Below are 20842 nucleotides of genomic sequence, written 5' to 3'. Positions count from 1 at the left end.
ATACGTGCCAACATATGCCAACATATGCCAGCATAACCCAGCAATCAGAGCGCCAAACTCTTTGGAAATGTAAGAGCTGTTTAACTCAAACTACCACATAACCTTCAACTGCTTATGTTTGGTAGATGGTGGTTACTTCTATGGAGCCAGTTGACATGTTAAGCGGTCACTTATTTTCCTTCTCTTTTACCAACTGTCCCAACAAAGAACCTACACAGCCAACGGGCCAGTCAACGAAATGAGCACAAGAGTGGAAAATGGAAGTTGGAGGTTGGAACAATTTCCCTAAAATAGACTTCCCCTCAGCACACACTGTCATACACTCACACCACAACAGCGTGGAAGGCTTTAAAGTTTTCAACTAAGAAACCACACAGTCTTCTTTAGGGGAGGTTGGCCTGCATTTCAAAAATAGTGGGACACAACATGGGGGTCAATGCCGCTCAGAGAGGAAAGTAGAGTGAACAGAACTAGCACAGCACCCACAGTAGGTTATAAAAACCTCAAATCCATCTGCATAGCACTCAAGCTCGACATTGGAACAGACATTTGAGTGGTTGTTGACAAAACTGAAATTTATATTTCATGAAATTTAAGTACTGTATTCTTGGGGTGCACAAATTCTTTGGTTCGCACTTCACGAACCCCTCAGCTAAACTCCCAGCAGAAGATAAGTCAAAGGGTATCATCACTTTCAGTCACTTCCCATTTTCTCTGCCACGTTTCATGACCTTTGAGTCAAATGCAACCTGAAATTCAAGATTTTAAATGTCAGGCAAGTCAAAATGATGTAGCTGCTTAAAACTGGGTTTACTGACAAGTCTTGGTGTTTTGCTCCTCATGTCATTATATATCAGAGGGCCTGTAGTTATCAGTATGGTTGTTTTACTTTGTCTTTCTAACTGTGGTACAACCCCAATTGCAATGAAGTTTGGAACTTGTGTAAAACGTAAATAGAAACAGAATACAATGATTCGCAAATCCTTTTCAACCTATGTTCAATTGAATACATCACAAAGACATTTAATGTTCAAACTGATGAACTTTATTCTTTTTTGCAAATATTCACTTTGAATTTGATGCCTGCAACACGTTCCAAAAAAGCTGGGACAGGGGAATGTTTACCACTGTGTTACATCACCTTTCCTTTTAACAAGACTCAATAAGCCTTTGGGAACTGAGGACACTAATAGTTGAAGCTTTGTAGGTGGAATTCGTCCCCATTCTTGCTTGATGTACAACTTCAGTTGGTCAACAGTCTCCGTTGTTGTATTTTGCGCTTCATAACGCCCCATACATTTTCAATGGGAGGCAGGTCTGGACTGCAGGCAGGCCAGTCTAGTACCCGTACTCTTTTACTACAAAGCCACGCTGTTGTAACACATGCAGAATGTGGCTTGGCATTGTCTTCGTGAAATAAACAGGGACGTCGCTGAAAAAGACGTTGCTTGGATGGCAGCACATGTTGCTCCAAAACCTGTATGTACCTTTCAGCATTAATGGTGCCTTCACAGATGTGCAAGTTACCCATGCCATGGGCACTAACACAACCCCATACCATCACAGATGCTGGCTTTTGAACTTTGCGCAGATAACAATTCCGGATGGTCCTTTTCTTCTTTGGCCGGGAGGACACAACGTCCATAATTTCCAAAAACAATTTGAAATACGGATTTGTCAGACCACAGCACACTTTTCCACTTTGCGTCAGTCCATCTCAGATGAGCAGAGAAGCCAGCGGCATTTCTGGATGTTGTTATATCTTATATATGGCTTTTGCTTTGCATGGTAGTAGAGTTTTAACTTGCACTTGCGACAAACTGTGTTAACTGACGATTGTTTTCTGAAGTCAAATTTTATTTGGATCACCTTACAACTTAAGAAAAAGAAAGATATGAACACAAACTGCAAGTGTTGGGCGTATCCATGTAACGTTACAGCATCTGCTGCCGCATTTTGACCATTAAAAACCGCCAGGTCCCTGCCGCTGCTCGACTTTGGTAATGTTTATGTTTACCTTCTGGGGAATCCCTCACCTAACACAGCTCAGGCTTGTCTCCTCAATTAGTAAATTCAAAAGCACAACAACCATCCAGCATTTTGGCAACGCAAAAAGTAACAAACTCAAAGTTACAGTGTATCACTTGCATATTGGTTGGCAGGCAACGGAAATTAATGTCTTTTTGCCCTCCAAGGGAGCGTTTTCATTGGAGTATGACGTCACGTAAAAACTATGAATTAACCTGTTCACCTGTGGAATGATCCAAACAGGTGTTTTTTGAGCATTCCTCAACTTTCCCCAGTCTTTTGTTGCCCCTGTCACAGCTTTTTTAGAACATGTTGCAGGCATCAAATTCAAAATGAGTGAATAAAAACAAGAAAGTTTATCAGTTTGAACATTAAATATCTTGTCTTTGTAGTGTATTAAACTGGATATAGGTCGAAAAGGATTTGCAAATGAATGTATTCTGGTTTTATTAAAACGTCCCAACTTCATTGGAATTGGGGTTGTAGTTTAATAAAAAGAATGAATGACAACTGTGGCTCAGGGGGTAGAGCGGTCGATGGTATGATCCCCCAGTCTGCATGTCGAAGTGTCCTTGGTTAAGACACTGAACCCTAAATTGCTCCTGATGGCTGTGCATCGGTGTGTATGAATGAGTTAATCACCTTAGCCTCTGCTTATCAGTGTATGAATGTGTGTGAATAGGGTGAATGTGATGTAGTGTAAAGTGCGCTGAGCGGTCGGAAAGACTAGAAAGGAGCTATACAAACACAGACCGCTGACCAAATAGGTTGACGATATTCTAAATCTCATGAAAAGACCAAAACCAACAATGCGTTGGTCCATCTCAATACTTTCTGACTTTCACACCCTGTCTGTGTCAAGCCCATTAGTTCCTACTGCAGCTGTAAATCTTTAACAAACAGGTAAATAATATATATCTGTTCATTTAAAAAAGGCTAAGTAATTTCCCAGAACAGCTGGAAACCTTTTATTGGTAAATGTTAGGAGTAAATAGTGCATTTGTTGGGATCTATTTGCGGATTTTGCCTGAGTGAGTGTTTAAAGCAGCAGGAGAGTGACTGTTGGATCGACTCAAAATAAAAGTGCACATATTCGTCATAATGAAAAAACGTGTCAACCAGTGCAACAGTGTGGCTAATGGATGTGTTTTACAGAACAATAATTATACAGGTGTATGGCATGGAAGAATAGCTAAGAGAATATGAAATAAGCTTTGGAAACACAGACAATACTTGTGTGTGTTTTTGCCTTTTCTAGCATTTGTTGACAGTGAAAGGAAAATATAGAATATCACAAGACCTTAATGAAAAAAACCTGTATAATGCAGCGGATGCAAAACATTTCACCCAGTGCTCTTGCTTGTAACCTGTGTTCTGACTCTTGCTACCCCTTAGTCCACTGTCTAATGATCAAAATTCCTGACAAGCCAAAAAAGTTATCATTAGCATTAGAGTTCATGTTGGGGAGTTGGGGCTCACCACACCAATTCAGTCTTGACCCTATAGATGACCTTTAAATTTCCCAATAGGCAGTCCACAATAGCTGCCATGTGCCTAGTGGTTTAATCTCCACAGCCCATCTGCTGGGGCTGCTGCCTATGAGTTGAATCTGGGAGAGGAGAGGGAGTGCCCAGCTTCCCTCTGAAGCTCATGGGTGTCTGTCTCGCTACATCCTGTGGGACAGCTGTATGTTAATGTGCACAAGAGGCCGGGGACAGCAGCAGTCACTGGGATTGCCAGGCAGACACAGAACAAGGACCCCCTTCTCAGTGGGTAGCCAAAAGGCATGAACTTGGCAGATTAGACATTCAGGAAACAAATAAGGCTCCATCACAGACAGGCATCCGAAATCAACAACAACCAAACACACAAGCCTGCAGAGACAACCACCCCCAAAAACAAGGAAAGGAAAAAGGGAAATACAATTCTTAAACTGTTTAGGTGAACAGACTGATGAACTCTGCCTGCCACCTTGTGGCTTTCCTCCTTTTGGAAAATCTCTTCAATCCTCAAGGGTCCTCACATAGTAAAATCGAGGGCAGAAAAAAAGATTCTTAGTTTATGGCTAAAATCAAAAGGAATACATTTTTACTCTAGTACTACTGCAGGTGTTGGTTTTAGTTTTTCCCTGAGCCTCAAGAAACAGCAGGCTGGCAGTCAGTGACAGCTGATGTCAGATATCTCAGGTAGGAGCACAGTAAAATGTTGATGCTTGGGGAAAATCAAATCAATAATTCAAGGCCAGGCAAGTTGCAGATCTAATCTTGACGCGGCGATGACGAAGGACAGGCAGGGGTGTGGGCAGCAGTGGAGGACCCCGCTGCTAGCCCCCCCTCTATCTGCAAACTGTTGCCTGGCAACAGGATTCACTCTCGCTGGCCTCCAGGCTGCAGTGTGCTGCCTCTGGCCTCATCCAGGGATATGGCTCTTGTTTGCTATTAGAGTCAACCAATTCTGGCAATGGATGCAGGGGTTGCCATTCAGTAATAAATTCTGCAGAGGCGGCTAATGAAAGCTTCAATTTCACGAGAATATGGCCAATTTTATCTCAAAATGTGACACAAAGTCATGAAGCAGGGCTGGATATGTACCGGGAATTTCTTGCCGCGTGTTTTATTAGAATTTATCACTCACCTCGCTCAGCTAACAACGCCATGAACATCAGGCCACAGCCCCACCGGGCTGGAAACAATCATCTTTAAAAGGAAAAAGCCCAATCTCTAGAGTTTCTCTTTTTCCCTCCTGTACTGGCCATGCCATCTGTCTCTGATGCACTCAGTGACGATGTTGCTTAATTGTTATGCAGAGGAGATGTGCTTACAATAAATGGATTGTTACCAAGCATTCAGCCAGTCTCTGAAACAGCCAAATCATCTGTGTTTTTTCTGTATTGTGCTCATAGACATAAAAAGTGCCACATGATGAACAAGATGAATGCATCACCAAATGGCAAGATGTTTTACACAATATTCACCGGAAGATAAAACCTAACAGATGTAAGAGAGAAAGAAGGTGCGGTCAGAGTTCAAGGGAAGATATTCTTCTCCTTGGGGCTGAGCGGGAAATTTGACAGAGATTCAACTGTCAGGCATTACAAACAATGCACATAAATAATTACTCAACATGCAGGCCGTCTTAATGAAAGATTGTTGCTTTTCGTTGGGAAAAGTGTTGAGCCACTGGGATGAGCATGGCCCAGGACAGGAGAACTAATATCGGTGATAATAAGATAATAAGCACTTTTTTTTGTCTATAACAAACTCTACGTGGAAATCTCAAATTCAGTTATATAACAGACTCCTTAGACCGGATCAGCAGTCTCAATTAAAATGTTGGTGCATCAAACTGCTGTCTTAATTCACTGTTTCATATACTATCAGGTAGTAACAGTTGGATTCACATCGTCTTTCCAGGGTGGAATCAGTGCAAATCAGTGGGTCTCTGCATTCCAAGAACCACAACAGAAAAAAAACACTCACTGTCTCCTAGATCTTAAATATATGCAACTGCTGTTTGCAATGAGACCTGAGTATCAAGCATCAAAACCAGAAGCCATTTACACTGCTCTAACAGTGTCTTTGCTGAATTGAGAAAGGGATGTATCATCTGGAGTCTTCTCTTGTCAATACCGGCTGTAAAGAGATCACTTCCTAAAGCAATTTCAATGTAGGAGATGGGGGACAAAATCCACAGTCCCTGTTGGGTTCAAAGGTTTATCTGAAACTAATATGAGCCTTCAGCAGTCTGAGTTAGACAAATGACCTGGATATCTTCCACATTTACAATCTTTTTACTACAAACTTCCATCCTCTTGTTTCGCCGGACAGCGTTTCCTTGCTAAGCTGCAGTGAAGAGACAGTAAACCAGAGAGAAAAATTTGTACTTGTACTCGTAAAAAAGAAAGAGATCAACTTAATTTGCATTAATGAATACTCATTAGCTGCAGATAAACTTAGGAATGTTGTTTTTTTTTGTTTTTTACAAAAACAGGTCTGTGGATTGTGTCCCCCATCACAAACACGGAAATCACTTTAGGAAGGGAACTCTTTAGGGGCAGGAGGGATAATTACAGCAAGCAAACCTGTTTCATTGTTCATAACTATCTATCAAAACAATCTTAAATTAAATAACTTTCATTCTTGAAATATACAAAGGCAGTATTTTCCAATTTGCAGGAACAGAATAATTATTAGTGCTGGGCAACAATTACAATTTTTAAATCGTGACTAATCGCATGATTTTCTTGCGATTAATCACAATTAATCACATTGTTATGTGTTCAAAATTGAAAAATGATTCTCAAGTAGTGTATTACGCACTTTTAATTTTAATGTACTGCTATTTACACAAAAGTGTAATAACATGTGGTTTGCAAACAAATAAGGAGCTTTTTACCAGCAGTATTCCCTTTACACAGAAGCAATAAAATATTTCTTGTAAATCTCCACTTAAACATTAATGTAATCAAATCAAATATAAAACCAAATCTATTTAACACTGCCAGGGTATTTATTACCTTTTATCTACCTGTTAAAAAAAGTTACCAGTTTTCTTGGGGTTTTTTCTGAACAGGTATCCGCTGAAACATTTTCTTTTATCAGGGAGCAGCAGAAACAGTCTATGTTCAGTGGCAACATCAAATGGTTGAGCACAAGGTGTAGTGACAAGCGGGCGCGTTCCCGTTAAATTGTCGCGGTTGTGCTCGTCTCACATACACACCACACCTCCAGCTGCCGAAGTTGAACTGTCTTGAACTTTTTGTACGTGACGCACAGCACAAATCAATGGAAGAGTGACTGATCCTCACTGTTTAGTAAATAGGACATCAACAGGAGGGAATTCACATGGCAGAGCATCCCTGCAAAACTAGATGAAGGTCTAGCAGGTAAAATTTTATATATTATTTTAATTAAAGTTAAATAGGCTACAGCTGTGTAGCGCACAGAAGCCGTTGCCATAGCAAAGGACTTCCAAAATAATAATAAAAACTGTGTTAAATATTGCATTACCGTGCCCAGCCCTAATAATATATATATATATATATATATATATATATATATATATATATATATATATATATATATATATATATATATATATATTAAAAACTATGGCAGATATTATAATTGTGATATGAGTCACAATTTTAGTGGAATGGTAATTTTTGCATTTAATTTTCACTGAAAAATGTGTCATTTTTGCTTGGGTCTGTGCCAAACAAGCACATTCTCCTTAGGCTTGTAGACTGGGGCATCTCTGTAGCGCCACAGTGCTTCCTTCATAAATGGTATGTTATGACACATTTGACCTTTCATCAAAAAATTACACCTGCTCTGGTTTGGAAATTGCACTTGGCCTTATTGTGATTTCGATAATATTTTGATTAACTGTTCAGCCCTAGTTTACATTAAAGAATGATTTCACCAATAGCAACCTAAGAAAAAGTGACATTTTCATTTCCCTCTCTGGGCACAAGTAAGAAGTCAATTCTTAGCTTGCAAATTATACTCTTCCCAGTAATGGTGAGAACAAGAAAGCAAACCGGGTACCCGGAGCTGACTAAGCAGGCATCTGCAGCTGGCTAGGGGGATGGAGCAGCAGTACAACCTGGCCACAAGGCTCTCTAGCGGCCCCCGTGAGGTAACACTCTCTCACGCTCATCACAAATTAAAGTGGGCAGTCGGACTAAATCAGCACTTTCTCTTATCCACTGTAGCGTGCTGATGTAGTAAGTAGGTTTAAGGAAGGCCCTGAGAAGATCAGGGGAGGTGAAGCATGAATTGCACATGTGGGTAGTGTGCGCCTTAAGCAACTCCACTAAATCCAGTGACTTTGTTAAATCTAATATACATGAGAACATCCCTTTAACGTAGGTGTTGAGGGAGACCAATTCCAGATGGTGTGGGAGACCACCTTTGTAGACTTTGTAGCCCAAATATTTGGTCGTTATAATAAGTAAACACTGCGAGATAGGAGGTGGACATTAAAAGGGGAAACATGGCAGATTTTTAACATTATTTCACCAAATTAGTCATTTAAGATTCCATGTATGTAATGTCCAAACTGTTACATGTAATGGTGGTCCAATCAGGCTTTTTAGGGCTGACAACCTATCATAGATTTAAAGGGGTAACATTTCCAAAACCTGGCATCTACATTACCCAAAATGCAACTCAAGCACTGACAGTTCATTCTAAGATACTGCGTTTCATGCTATTTGCAGTCCACACAGCTAGATGTTCTTCATTTTTAACTGACATCACTTTATCAGACTTTGTGCCGCTTCGTCTAGAGCCACAAAAGGCTTTATACAACCTTTTTCACATATGCAGGAGTACCACCCAAGACGTGCAAATGATGTGTAAAATCAGCAGAGTTCCCCTTTAATATCATTAGAATTGACTGATCCGCTGAAGGTCAACAGACTGCTTTCTTTCCTTAGACATGTTTCTTTAATAAATGCTCCAGGAAAGAGATCCTTAAAAAAACCTTAAACGTCTAAGAGTTGTACAGTATATATTTCACCGGGTGTAATGATTCATTACGTTGTTACAGTATATTACATTAAAAGGAAGGAGTCCAAGTCCAAGTAAAAATCAGATAAAATCAAGTGGGAAATGCTTGCCTCTAAAAGTTAACTTTAGTGTAATTCAACTTTAATTTGGCTTAACTTTAAATTTGTCCCCTACACAGTTGTGTTTTTCCACTGGACTAATGGTAAACAATTAGGAGGGGTACCAAGCAGAGTAATGAGGCTTTGCAAATTACATCAGAGCTCTGCTCAAATGAAAGGCTGTGGATGTAGCTGTCCAGTTAGGAGACGTAGCTGGAAAATCTAATGTAGCCATGGAATCCCTCTTATTGTCATCCATCACAGTAATTTAAGAGGCTACTGACACACTGCAGCTGAAATAAAAAACAAAGCTCAGAAGATCCAACTGGTCTGTGTCATGTATCTGTGCATGTTTTGTGTGTGTGCGTGTGCATGTATGTGAGGAGCCTATCATTGATTTCCCATTTTGTATCAGTAAATTAATCCCTACAACGTGCACCCCCCACCTCCCTCCTCCTCCTCATCATAGGAGAGGATATTGATTGCTTTGTTATACTGCCATAAGGAGGCCATGAATTGCTAATCAAAATCCAAATTCTGCAGGGAACTGCATCAGGGTAAATATTCAATTCCTGGCCATGCAAAACAAACAGAGCTAAATTGTTGGGGGCCACTGAGACAAAGCAGTCACATGTTGTGACCTTGGATAATTTGTTGTCCCTAAAATCCATGAAGGGCAAGGACTTTTTACAAAAGGCACAATATGTATACTTCAAAGGAAATACGTTCTAAAGGCAATTATAATCATCAGCAGTTTTCTGCATTTATTATCCATTTTGTTAATAAAATAAAATTTGAAAAACAGCCAATTGCTCATTTTGTTATAACCTAAAGAAAAAGCAGCAAATAGTCACAATAGAAATGCTAAAATTAGGGAATATTTGGTATTTTTGCTTATAATATGACTTGAAAATTCAAAGACATTTCACACAGTTTGAACGTTGTCTTGGCAGAACGCTGTACACAAAAATTACTGGCGACTTACTTTTTCTGGTCTGGCACTTATTGCCACCCTCCTGTCTAATGTCTGAGCACTCCGAGATGATAACACTCCAAAAAAACACTAGAGTGCTTCAAGTACTGCTTTACCACACACCTCCATCCAATTGGTACTTCTCCATTATCGTCCCTCGGCAGCAAAATAATTTCCCTTCATGCTGAGATAAAGTGTGTATACTGACATATGCAGTTGGCTGAATATAAGAATCAATACGAGATGCTGGAATGAGCTCCTTACTCTTTTCTACGTGAACAATGCATTTATTCAGCGGGAGGTCAAAGCTGTGCTGAGCAGTAAGAATACATATGGGGATAAATACTGTCATGCTGGAAAAAGAGCTACTCTTTCATCCAGTGGACACCAATACGCAATGAGAGGATGGGGGGTCAAATAGTGACGTCTCCAGGTTATGCTTTCTGTGTAGCCTGATCTGACCTCAACATGAATGCAGATGTGCTACCTGGCAACCTGTTTTTTTCTTTTCATGCTTGTAAACACCTGGCAGAACTGACGAAATGTGAACTCTTCCATGGAGAAAGTGCAGGAAATATTATCCGTAAATGTGATGCTGTCCGTCTTGTTTCAATGGCTAAATGAGAAAATGGTGCATTTGATTCCACATTAATCATATTAGAAACTTGAATATATTAATAATATAATATAGGATAGAGTGGTTGGGAGCTATTACCAGTTTACTTGGTATTCAGATTAAACATTTTGAAAACTATGTACAATGACATGCAATACTGATACCATGAAAATGTATTTGTCCTTTGCGTTTTTCAGACTAGTCACAACAATCCCATCAGACAACTTCACTTTTACCAAAGCATTAACTGAAACTGAAATATTATTGAATAGACCGCTTGCATTTCTATTTCTTAGACTGACCTCCTAAAATTTAAGTTGTTTCTATAACCAAAACAAAAACTATTCATCCTTTAGCACAGGCCATCTTGTGAATTGCTTCCCAAGGATTTTCTGTAGAATTACCATTGAATTAAACCTGCGGAGACGTGCAACAGTGTAAGAGCTTCTACAGACTCTCAATGTAATATTGAGTGCTGCACTCATAGTCGTCATAACAACCTGAACATTTAATGAAGCTCTTAGCCGGATGTGGAGGTCTGCCTGTGGAAAATGAGTGAGGAGAAGCAAGTTGGTGCTTAGAAGAAAGCAGATGTGTGTCTGAGGGACACGTGAACTGCTTATAAATATAAAACTAAAGCATGACAACAGACCACTCAACAGACACTAAAGCATCTGCAGCGAACAATTCGAAGGACTCCTATCAGACCACAAAATGTCCACATCAAACCTTTTGCTAGATAAAACCATTGTCAAGGCATGAGAAATGAAACGCACAGGGTGCAAGTACAGACACAGTCGTATTGCACAAACCCTCTGAATATTGACATGGGGAAGGTCCTGGGTGACACTGAGCTTTCGCCTGCCTCAGTGATCAGAACTTTTAGTTCATGCTGCCCCCTAGAGGTAACAAAACAGCATTTTGAGTTGCTGCAGAGGAAACACCAGTCAAGCAACAGTGAAGAGCGCAGAGGGATTATGTTCTGTTTTTTTTCTGTTGTACATGAAATCATGGAACTAAGAAACATGCTATAGATGAAGACATAAAAATAAAAACAAGTGCTACATAATCAAAAGAAAAGCTTTTTTCTTACCTGTGTGTCCAAAGTGTTCCATAACAGGGGAGCAGGACATAGGAGAGGGAAAAAAAGGAAAACATGTCTGTTAGTGTAATGCTCTATATTTGAGGTAAAGACAATGAGCAAATAAGCACATTATAAGCAGACTGATCTGTCAAAAAAGGAAGCCAAAACTATCTGCATTGCTAGATACTACTGGGCTTCAGTGATAAAAATATGTTTTTTAACGTGGGATTTGGGTGAACAGACCCTTTAATAGTATTGTTGCCATTAACTAGCATGTTAAACTGCAACAGATTTGTGGTAAAGAGGAATTGGACAGCACATTTTAAATAGCAGCTAACCCCTTCTCAGTATCTGTGAAGCTGTTCCTTAGCAGTTTTTGATCTATCTGGTGAGCCTGGTGAGAAGAAGTAAAAGCAGATCATACACCACTTTAAACTGAAAATGAAAGCGCCTCAACTGCAGGTGTAAGCACTTCACTCAATAGAAGAAAGATGCAAAGAAATGAGTAATGAGGTATGTGAAAAAGGAAGAGAGTGGGATTATAACAACATGCACAGTATAAATAATTAATTTCTGGGGAACTGTTTTGAAGCTACTCAAATGTTTGCATGGTAAAAAGGACGAAGTCTGTTTGGCCTTCTGTGAGGCTGACTTGCAAGGGCTACAGGAGGGTGGGATTCGCAGCTCTGTAATGAACGTGTTTGTTGTGGGTCTCTGATGTGATGTTGTGTAGGTGATTATGCAATTCTCTTTTGGTTCATAGGAATCGATTTCGTTCGGTTCCTTAGTTTCTCTACCAATTGTACAGACCTGCACCAGCTGAAAAGGTATCGGCACCGAGCATTTACTGCACAAACCGCTGAAAAGTAAAAGCATTTTCTGTTTCCCTTAAAAGGAACAAATAAGAGCTGAAACAGTAAAGAATCATGAGTGATAGTGGGCTGTTGTTAGTCTGAAAGCAAAATGTGAAAACTACGACTCCCACGCGCTAGTCACAGAGGTCCACAAGCTGTGAGAAGACAGAGGCGTCAAAACACAAGAATTAAACTGCACTTATTTTTCACTTTTCTCGACTTTATTGTCACATTTTTCTTTACTTATTCATTTTAAAGTCCCACACACTGGAAACCCTCAAAAACAAACTATACTTTTTTTTTAATTATAATTTTAAATTTTTTTTCACCTAATGTCTGTATTGTAGCAAACTTGTACACTGTATTTATCAACAGGATTTGAAGAGTTATATCTGTTTTACTCCTCTTTTATATTTATATTGTTCACTGTAATCTTCTTATTGTTGTTTTTTTTGTTTGTTTGTTTTAGGTAGACAATTTTAAGATCTGTCCAGGGACAACGGATGAAAAATAGCCTTTTGGCTAATTCTGGTGCATTTGCAGCAATGTTAATTATTGATCAAACATTCTCTCAAAGGCAGCTCTCAAAAATGCCTTTTCAAGTTGTTGTTTTTGGTATGTTTGACAGCTCAAACAGACTGCAAAGGCCAGATTTGTCAAATTCATTCATTCCAATATGATTGGCTAACACACTGCTTTGTTAGCTTTGCTACAATTATTGTTCTGCATCATACAAACGAACTAGTTGATCAACTGAGCCAGTAAATGATTCACATAACGATCTGTGGCTTTACAGCCTCAGCAACTTCAGGGGTCTGTACCACGAAGCAGGATTTGAACTTATCCATGGTAACTTCGGGGTTAACCCTGGGTTTTCAGTATCACAACGGCAGTTCACTTCTTACCGGGGTCGATCGCCATGATAACTTATACTGAATGGCTAACCTGCTCCGGTGCAGGTTATGGTCCAGATAAAAGATCAACTCTATGAAAACGCCGCCTACTGACCAATCAGCTCTCTTGGAAAATGACATCACCATCTGTAGGAAATCCCACAGACTGGTTTATAGGCTGCTTTATGTTTGCTGCGGTGATGTGGAGAAACTCTTGTCTATAGCGATATCATCCTACAGAGACTGATTAAAAGCCTTAGGCTATTGTTGCCTACAGGTTTTTACAGTAAGCCTATTCACTGCTTTGAAATGTGTATTTTTGATTTGCTCCCAGTCCATTTCACACAGCCTGTCGCAGCCGTTAAAATAAATGGGTTTTATTTTTCTTCTGTGAGGCTGAATATTATGAGCAGTTTGGTAGGGATATTGAAATACTAAATTTTAATATGAACGTAGGCTATCTATTTTAGGTTAGTAGCTTTCTTATAGGCCTACTACAGAGGCTGGTCATGTAGCCTACCTCCCCACCTTTTGCGATGTGGGCGCAGGTAATGAGGTGAGTTTTCAATAGCTAAATGTTGAGATTCAGTCTTTCAACCAGTATTTGAGCACATTTTGTGGCATGAATGGATTTTGAAGTGAAGAGAAGTTTTTTGTGGAGGAACGACCACTTCTTCAGTGCCCGAGTTTTTTAATGTGGAAACGCAGACACAGCCGAGCTGAAAGAATAAGGCTGATGTTTTCATACAGCTAATAAGAACACATCAAATCAACGCATTATTATAGACTACGCCTGTTCATTTAGGCATTCACACTGTCGGCGAATTTCTGTCTCCCTGCATGTGTCAGCTGCAGCCGTGCTAGACGAGGCCTATATGTCGCATTTCTGTAGTGTTACAGTTTGCTCATTTGTAAAATGTGCCACTCTGCTGCCAGGGGACGATTGGTCATCTGATACTAACACCGGCACTTTTATGTGAACGCGTTCTCGGCTGGATTGGGAAACCCTGGGTTGAGTTACCGAGTTGATAACCAGCTTTGTGGTACCGCTTATCCGGACCGCGATTGTTAGTGTTAGTTAAGCTAGATAACTGAAAGATATCCTGGGTATGCTGAATTCGCTTTGTGGTACAGGCCCCAGGACTACCCCGGATGTCCACGGTTTGGAGCTCTGTCACATTTAACTTGCGCCACAACTATGTCCCGTCTCTGTTAAAATGTCCTGTGAGAACATTTTGTTTCACAAGGATTTGAAAACATATTTGCAGCTTATTTATTACCTTTGTGGTTGCACTTTACTAATTTTAATTATTGCATGCACCGCTTATCATTTTGTATATGCATTTCCTAAGTCGAGCATATTAAAATGCATTCCAAATTAGCAGGAGAGAAATCAAAGCATTTCCTCTCCTGCTTCACAGACAAAGAGAAGTGACATTAAAAAATGAGAAAAGTAAAGAAACAAGAAAAATAACTTCATATTTAAGAAGCTGGAAACAGAGAATTTTGACTTTTTCGCTAAAAAATTTACTTCATTTAACCAATTAATCGATTATCGAAATAGTTGGCGATTCATTTAATAATTGACAACTAATCAATTAATCGTTGCGTAAAGTACTGCTGAAAATATAGAGCTGTATGCCATCAAACTTGAAATAACAGGCCAAAATTAGATTAATACACAAAATAATCTTGATAATTACCAAAAGAAGATGTACTAAAACATATTTTAATAAAATTAAAAGATAAAATAACATAGATTTGCTCATAAATAAAGTCATTTACACTTTTACCTAGGGATCTTTTTAGGAAAGTTAAAGTTTCAAAATAAGTCATCGTATGCGTTGGAGAAGTCAGAGAGTCAGCTGCACCGAGACTAAATGACAATTTAATCGGGACAATACGCAGCCCATCCAGTGTGAGGAGGGCTGGTGTTGATTCTGCTCCTGAGAGATAAGACCAGGAGTCATCTTTCCTGACTGAGGGAAAATTCTTATTAAAGAACGAGTGAAAGAAAAGACTGTAAAAAAAAATAAAATAAGAGAGAACAAAACTGATAAGGTGGGGCAAAGTGAGAGATGACGTTTCATGAACAGTGAGTCAATTTTCTGCCAGGCATGCAGCCACCCTCCCTCTGTTCTATGCCCTCAGAGGGCAACTGAAATGGAGTTATAATTTACACTTCATTGTACTGTTAATAGCACAAAGGAGAGGTATGTCCTTGAAAGACTAGAAAGACATATTTCAGTATAGCTGGGAAGGACTGCGTATTATTTTTGCCATCCGTTGACAGACAGGAAAATCTCACACTAACAAAAGTATGAACTCTGGGAAGGAAGCTTCAATCGATCCATCAACTGCAACAAGAAAATGTTATAAGAGAGAATGAAGTATGACGCCGAGTGAGTCTTTCATACATTATTCTTGACACATCAGTTCTCTAAGATCCTGGTATTAGCTGATGTGTCCTTTGACCATATTTTGATGTGATGCTTGTAACAGTGGATAGGAGCATATTGTACAATATTCCAGCACAGAGAGACCGAGGGGAGATGGTCAAGACTCTATTAATAGTCATCTGAGTCACCACATTTACATTAATAGGGGCACATTTACAATGAACGCATCCACCTCCAAAAACAATGCCTTGATGTTTTGAATATTGAAGTGCAGAAAGCCAGAAGGTTGCAGGAAGACTAATTTAATTATACAACAAGTTGAAGTAACTATTCTCAAGCTTTTCATGCCATGTGGGCAGACAGAAAAAATAAAAATTAAGAATCTTATGTTTAGCTGCATACAGACTGACAACAGCACTGCGTCAGAAAAACCCAGCTTCCTCATTCTTTTCAGTGAGCCCTATGTGTTGGGTCCTAAAACAGACTAGTGCAAACAAATGCAGGATCATCCAGCAACACAACACAATGCCACATTGTCTGGCAGCACACTGCATTGGCTAAATCAAATACTGTGTGTGCAAGCGTATACTCCTGGTACTTTGCAGCATTAACAGCGTTAATTCTTGACTGCCGCCATGATAACTTTCCAGAGTTGTAAAATTCTGACTCATAGTATCATAAACCCCTGTGCAGTGTTTTGGCATGTGATAAGCCTTCAAAGTCATGGATGTACTTCTTAAACTAAACCACCCGGATCATATTTCATTTTCTCACTGGTACCTGCAGCAACGCAGCCCCTTGTGATTTTTTAACAGAGAGCTATTTTTGGTCTGAACACGGCCTTACTTGTCAGACCTGGAGATACAGTACACCAGAGCCAAGGTCATTTATAAACCGCACAAATTATAAATATGGATATCATGGCCCCAACCTGGCAGTCATCCATCATCTCTCACACTGTACATGCTGCTAATCAATGTCAGATGATGAATCAGGTACAGTATCTCACATAGACCGAATATGGTCACTTGGCCACCGACAGCCGCAAGAGGAGTTAATGCACATCTCAGAGATGATATTATGTTCACTTTTTGTACACAGTCATCACGTTGTTCTTCAGTCATCATAAAATCTTAATAACTGATGTTATGATGAACATGATACATGTAAACATGTACTAAGCTTGCCATAGCGTCGCTGTTTAAAGAAAACTACATATTTCCTTTCGGCTAGTTTGAGATTTTAAGAGATACTGAAAGATAAGGTGTTTTATGGTTTGTAAGAAGGGCTTCGAACGTTTAAAGAAATACCAAAAATACTGCGACAACACCAGCAGAACCACCCTGTATGAGTGCAATATTATTAAGTTGCATTCTTCCTCTTTTCTATCCTTTCCCCTCCCTTCTCAAAAGCTTTGTGATTGTCTTGCCCTGTTACAGACCCTGCATTCAACAGAGGGTGTAATCTCCTTGTTGCTGAGCATGTATTTGAATTTCTGCTTAACCTCTGAACAACAGACCTCTGTCACACCAGCTAAGGTATGCACATGCATACATTCACCTACAAAACCTCGTCTTTCTGCCGTTAAAGTAATAAAGAGCTACTCTGTCGCCGGCAGGTGAATACTAAGAGGAGGCAAGCTCAAGGTTTTTTGTCTGTACAAATGCTGCAAAGACTGCAACAAGTTTCCAGACGGCACTGCAGTACAACAGAAGCGCACATCAAAAGCAGGGAGACTACACACTGTGACTCAGACAGCAGGGTTCATACACAGATTAGACAAACTATGCAGACGGCTGCATCAGTTACAGTCAGCTATCCATTCACGGGCTGTCTTCACTGATGACCAGATTATAGCGCGCAGGACACTTTGAAAGGCACATGGGCGGCTTGTTGAAGGTCAGCGCTGATAAAAGCAGATACTAAGACAGGGCCAAAAGGACCAGACACAGTGATTCACGCCTCACATTTTTGGAGGCCAAGTCTGGTGGAGCGGCCAAACAGAGACAAAATTACACCAAAGACCCAAAACCATGGGTACAGCCTTTGACTTACAGACAAAGACAACTTATCAGTATGGAGCGTTTATGTTATATGGACTTTGCCCACTTAAGTCAACACATACATACACGGCGTTACATAGGCAGTAAGATCTGGAGCCTGAGCAGTATCAGCACACTTTTTCCTCTGCAACATTAAATAAACTCAACTATTCTGCTTCGTCGGGACCATGTGGGTGTGATCCCATTTGATTGACAGGTGCCTGGAAACATAAACAAAACATCCAACCAGCTGGCAGATTCAGATTTTAATTCAAATGTACCAAAATTCAGATTATTGTACAGAAGTACAGGACATGACAGAACCCTTTTTTTCAGTCATTAAAAAAGGAAACAATAAAAGTTTTTCAATGTTTTGCACGAGGCACCAATGTAGGAGCCTGCTGCACTTTGAGGTAGGGCTGTCACTTTTTATTGAAAATTCAAACTCCTATTCGAACATGTAAAAACATTTAATATTTGAGCTGTAATAACCTGTTTGAAATCAAAATTTCCAGTCTGTAAGAGCAACAGCCCGTTTAAAAGTAGTTTGCCTTGTGGTCCAGCAGAGGGCGCGATCAACTTGACCTATCAGTAAAATAAATGAATAAATAATAATATAGCGGGACACTAGTAAGAAAAGCTGCACTGAATGGACAATCACAACACTGAAGCATCTGAGAAGCAGTGTCTGGAAATTTCTATTTTACACCACAGATGGCAAAATGACCAATAAAACTATTTGCCGACTTGGTAAAAAGCAGCTGCCATACGCTGCAAGCACATACAGATATAAAGTAGTAGGCAGTTTCTGGCCTCTAATAACTCTGAAGCTCTGTGGGTATGTTACAATGTGAGTATGATACTTCACATGAGGAAGTAGTTCATTATCTGTTGCACAGTCTGTTTCCCTGAGTACAGAATACCTCCACAGCCTTATTTACACTTTGCGGTTTGTGCTGTTGAAACTTTTTTAGTCCAACAATGATGCCCAAGCAGGCAAGACTGATTGGCACTGTGGTGTCTGTCCTGGAAGCAATCCCCACTCCATTAGTGGAGCGGAGTAGTAAACAACTCTGTGTTTTTGTTTCTACAGGTATTAAAACGAGCACAATTGGCTCTCGCCTATTTGTTACTCACATTGTGTCAGAGGATATTTGTATAAAGTTGAGCTTTTCTCAACTTCCCCTGCAGTGCAGCTGGGTTGCCTTTTAAATCTCTATTGCTCAGGGGGCAACAGCAGGTCCCGTTCACAATAAATACCAGCCTGTCGCTGTCCCAACGTTTGAGCCCGTATTTGTGAACGGCCCACAATTCTAGCAGGTCTCTCCTGCTAGTCTGCCACCCAAGTGAGATTAAGCTATATTGGTTGCTTTTGAATTAACGCAGTGAACCCATCAGAGAACAGTTCCATGAATTGTGAATTTTGTTTTGTGGGGAAAAGAACATGTGGTTATATAGTTGGCAGCTTAGAGATTCCTTTAAAACACCATGCATCTCAAGTGTGGTCACTTAATTTTTAAAAGGACATCTCAGCAGATTTAGTGTGAGGTAAGAAATAAAAAAAACAACAACCACACCTGAACCTCAAGAGGGGGTTACCCAGATGGTTTATACAGATTCAAGTCTATTGAATGTGTCCATCAGTGTTGAATTATGTGTCAAAATTTGTGCGCAATGCAGCACAACTGAGATCAATCATTTACGGTGTTTAGAAGCTGTGACACTTTCCTAAACAAAAGCTCCAATCGAACAGTGTGGGAAATGTCCATGCCTTCAGGCAGCCCTGCGGCAGGTGGGAGCACATCGCCATCCAGTATGCTCTGTATGTAAAGCACCACAACAGTATCACACCCCGTGCTTGAACCTAAGCGGTATTTAGATCAGGCTTCAGTTCACCGATCACGTGTAATGTCAAAATGCAAACACCGCTCTGCCATTAATTATCAGAGAAAAGCTGTTTGAACAGAAGGTTATCGCAATTTTAAAATATACATACATTTTAGAATAGTTGAAGAAATCTGAGGTACTCAAGATGGTGGTGATAAAAAGCATTAGGGCTGAAAGGTATAGGCATGTGTTTAACGGTTACTAAGACTAAATAGCTATGAGATATTAAAGGCTTTTTAAATCCCAACCATCTTGAGTGCATCTTGAGTATACATTTTCCAATATGTTGTCGCAATATTATTGGAACACATTATATAAAAATGCATAACATTTTTAGAAGAGAACAATAGGAGGGCACAGCTAGCTATATTTCACTCAAAGTAGTAGTAGTTTCAACAAAATAATCACAGCATTTGTTATGAGTCTCCACTGAAATCAGGGATAAACAGAAGTGTTTGGCTGATCTGGGTGCTGGGTAGCTTGCTGACTGGATCTGTGTGCTCCCTGGAATGGGCCTGCTTCTCAGAATAGCCAACAGCAGATGCCTTCCTCCCCTCTGTGTTATTTGGAGCCCAAGGGCAATGGAATCTAAACTCCTGCAGTGTACTCTGGTGTGGTCCTTACTTCAGGACAGAGAGAAGGGCTTGAAGTCCAGTGGACGGAAGCAGCCGCCTTTCAATCATTGACTCATGTCGGAAGTCTGTGTTCAACAAATTTGCTCAAATGCACCAATGTTATGCGATGACTTTGTTGCAAGCAAAGTATGGTTGGAGAGTTAAAACATGAACACTCCCCAGCAACCTGTTTGATTAACACATATGTTCAGTCTCTAAAGTAGGGCTACAACTAACGGTATTTTTTATTATAGTGAAAATACACAATCACAATGTCCTAAAGTGCAATATGATGTCTTCAAATGTCTTTCTTCTGACATACAGTCTAAAACCCAACAATATGGAGTTTACAACAAGCCTGTGGATAGAGAAATGAGAAATTAACCAGCAGTATGATTTTCTAGTTTTTCAGGGATAATACTGAAGCTTCACAGTAACTTCACTCCAGGTTGTTACAATGTATTGCATCAGTAATGGGAGAAAGCTAAAAACTTCAAAAGATTAATTAACTTCTTGTCCTGTCAAACACAATATTCGATGTTTGGCTATCCCCCCCCCCCAAAAGAAGCAGAAAAAATGGTTAAAAGGACCGAGTGACTGTGCAGCATGATACTGTCAGGGGGAGCGTTACTTTTATCTACAGAGACCAACATTACAAAAGACAGCCGCTCCTCCAGGGCAGGTAGCTTATCTGAAGTGAAACGCTGACTGCTACTGAACAATGAAGAAGAATGAAGAAGCAACATAGAGATCTGCATGTATTTACAAGACTTTTAGTATTTTATTCAGGCGTTTGTTGGCTTTCACAAATATAGTTTTCCTGTGGTGGTTGCTGTTCA

General features: G+C 39.9%; 1 protein-coding gene across 5 annotated transcripts in view; it reads right to left on the bottom strand.

Moving 5' to 3' along the window:
- fbxw7 (F-box and WD repeat domain containing 7) overlaps positions 1-20842 on the bottom strand; it is a 119563-nt gene that overhangs the window by 40815 nt on the left and 57906 nt on the right. The gene's annotated exons all lie outside the window — the stretch shown is intronic.

This window comes from Micropterus salmoides, unplaced genomic scaffold (genome assembly GCF_014851395.1).
Source record: "Micropterus salmoides isolate LMB-PRFRI ecotype aquatic unplaced genomic scaffold, ASM1485139v1 Ms_hic_scaffold_12, whole genome shotgun sequence".
NCBI classification, from domain to species: Eukaryota; Metazoa; Chordata; class Actinopteri; order Centrarchiformes; family Centrarchidae; genus Micropterus; species Micropterus salmoides.
This window is presented reverse-complemented; position numbering and strand designations above follow the sequence as displayed.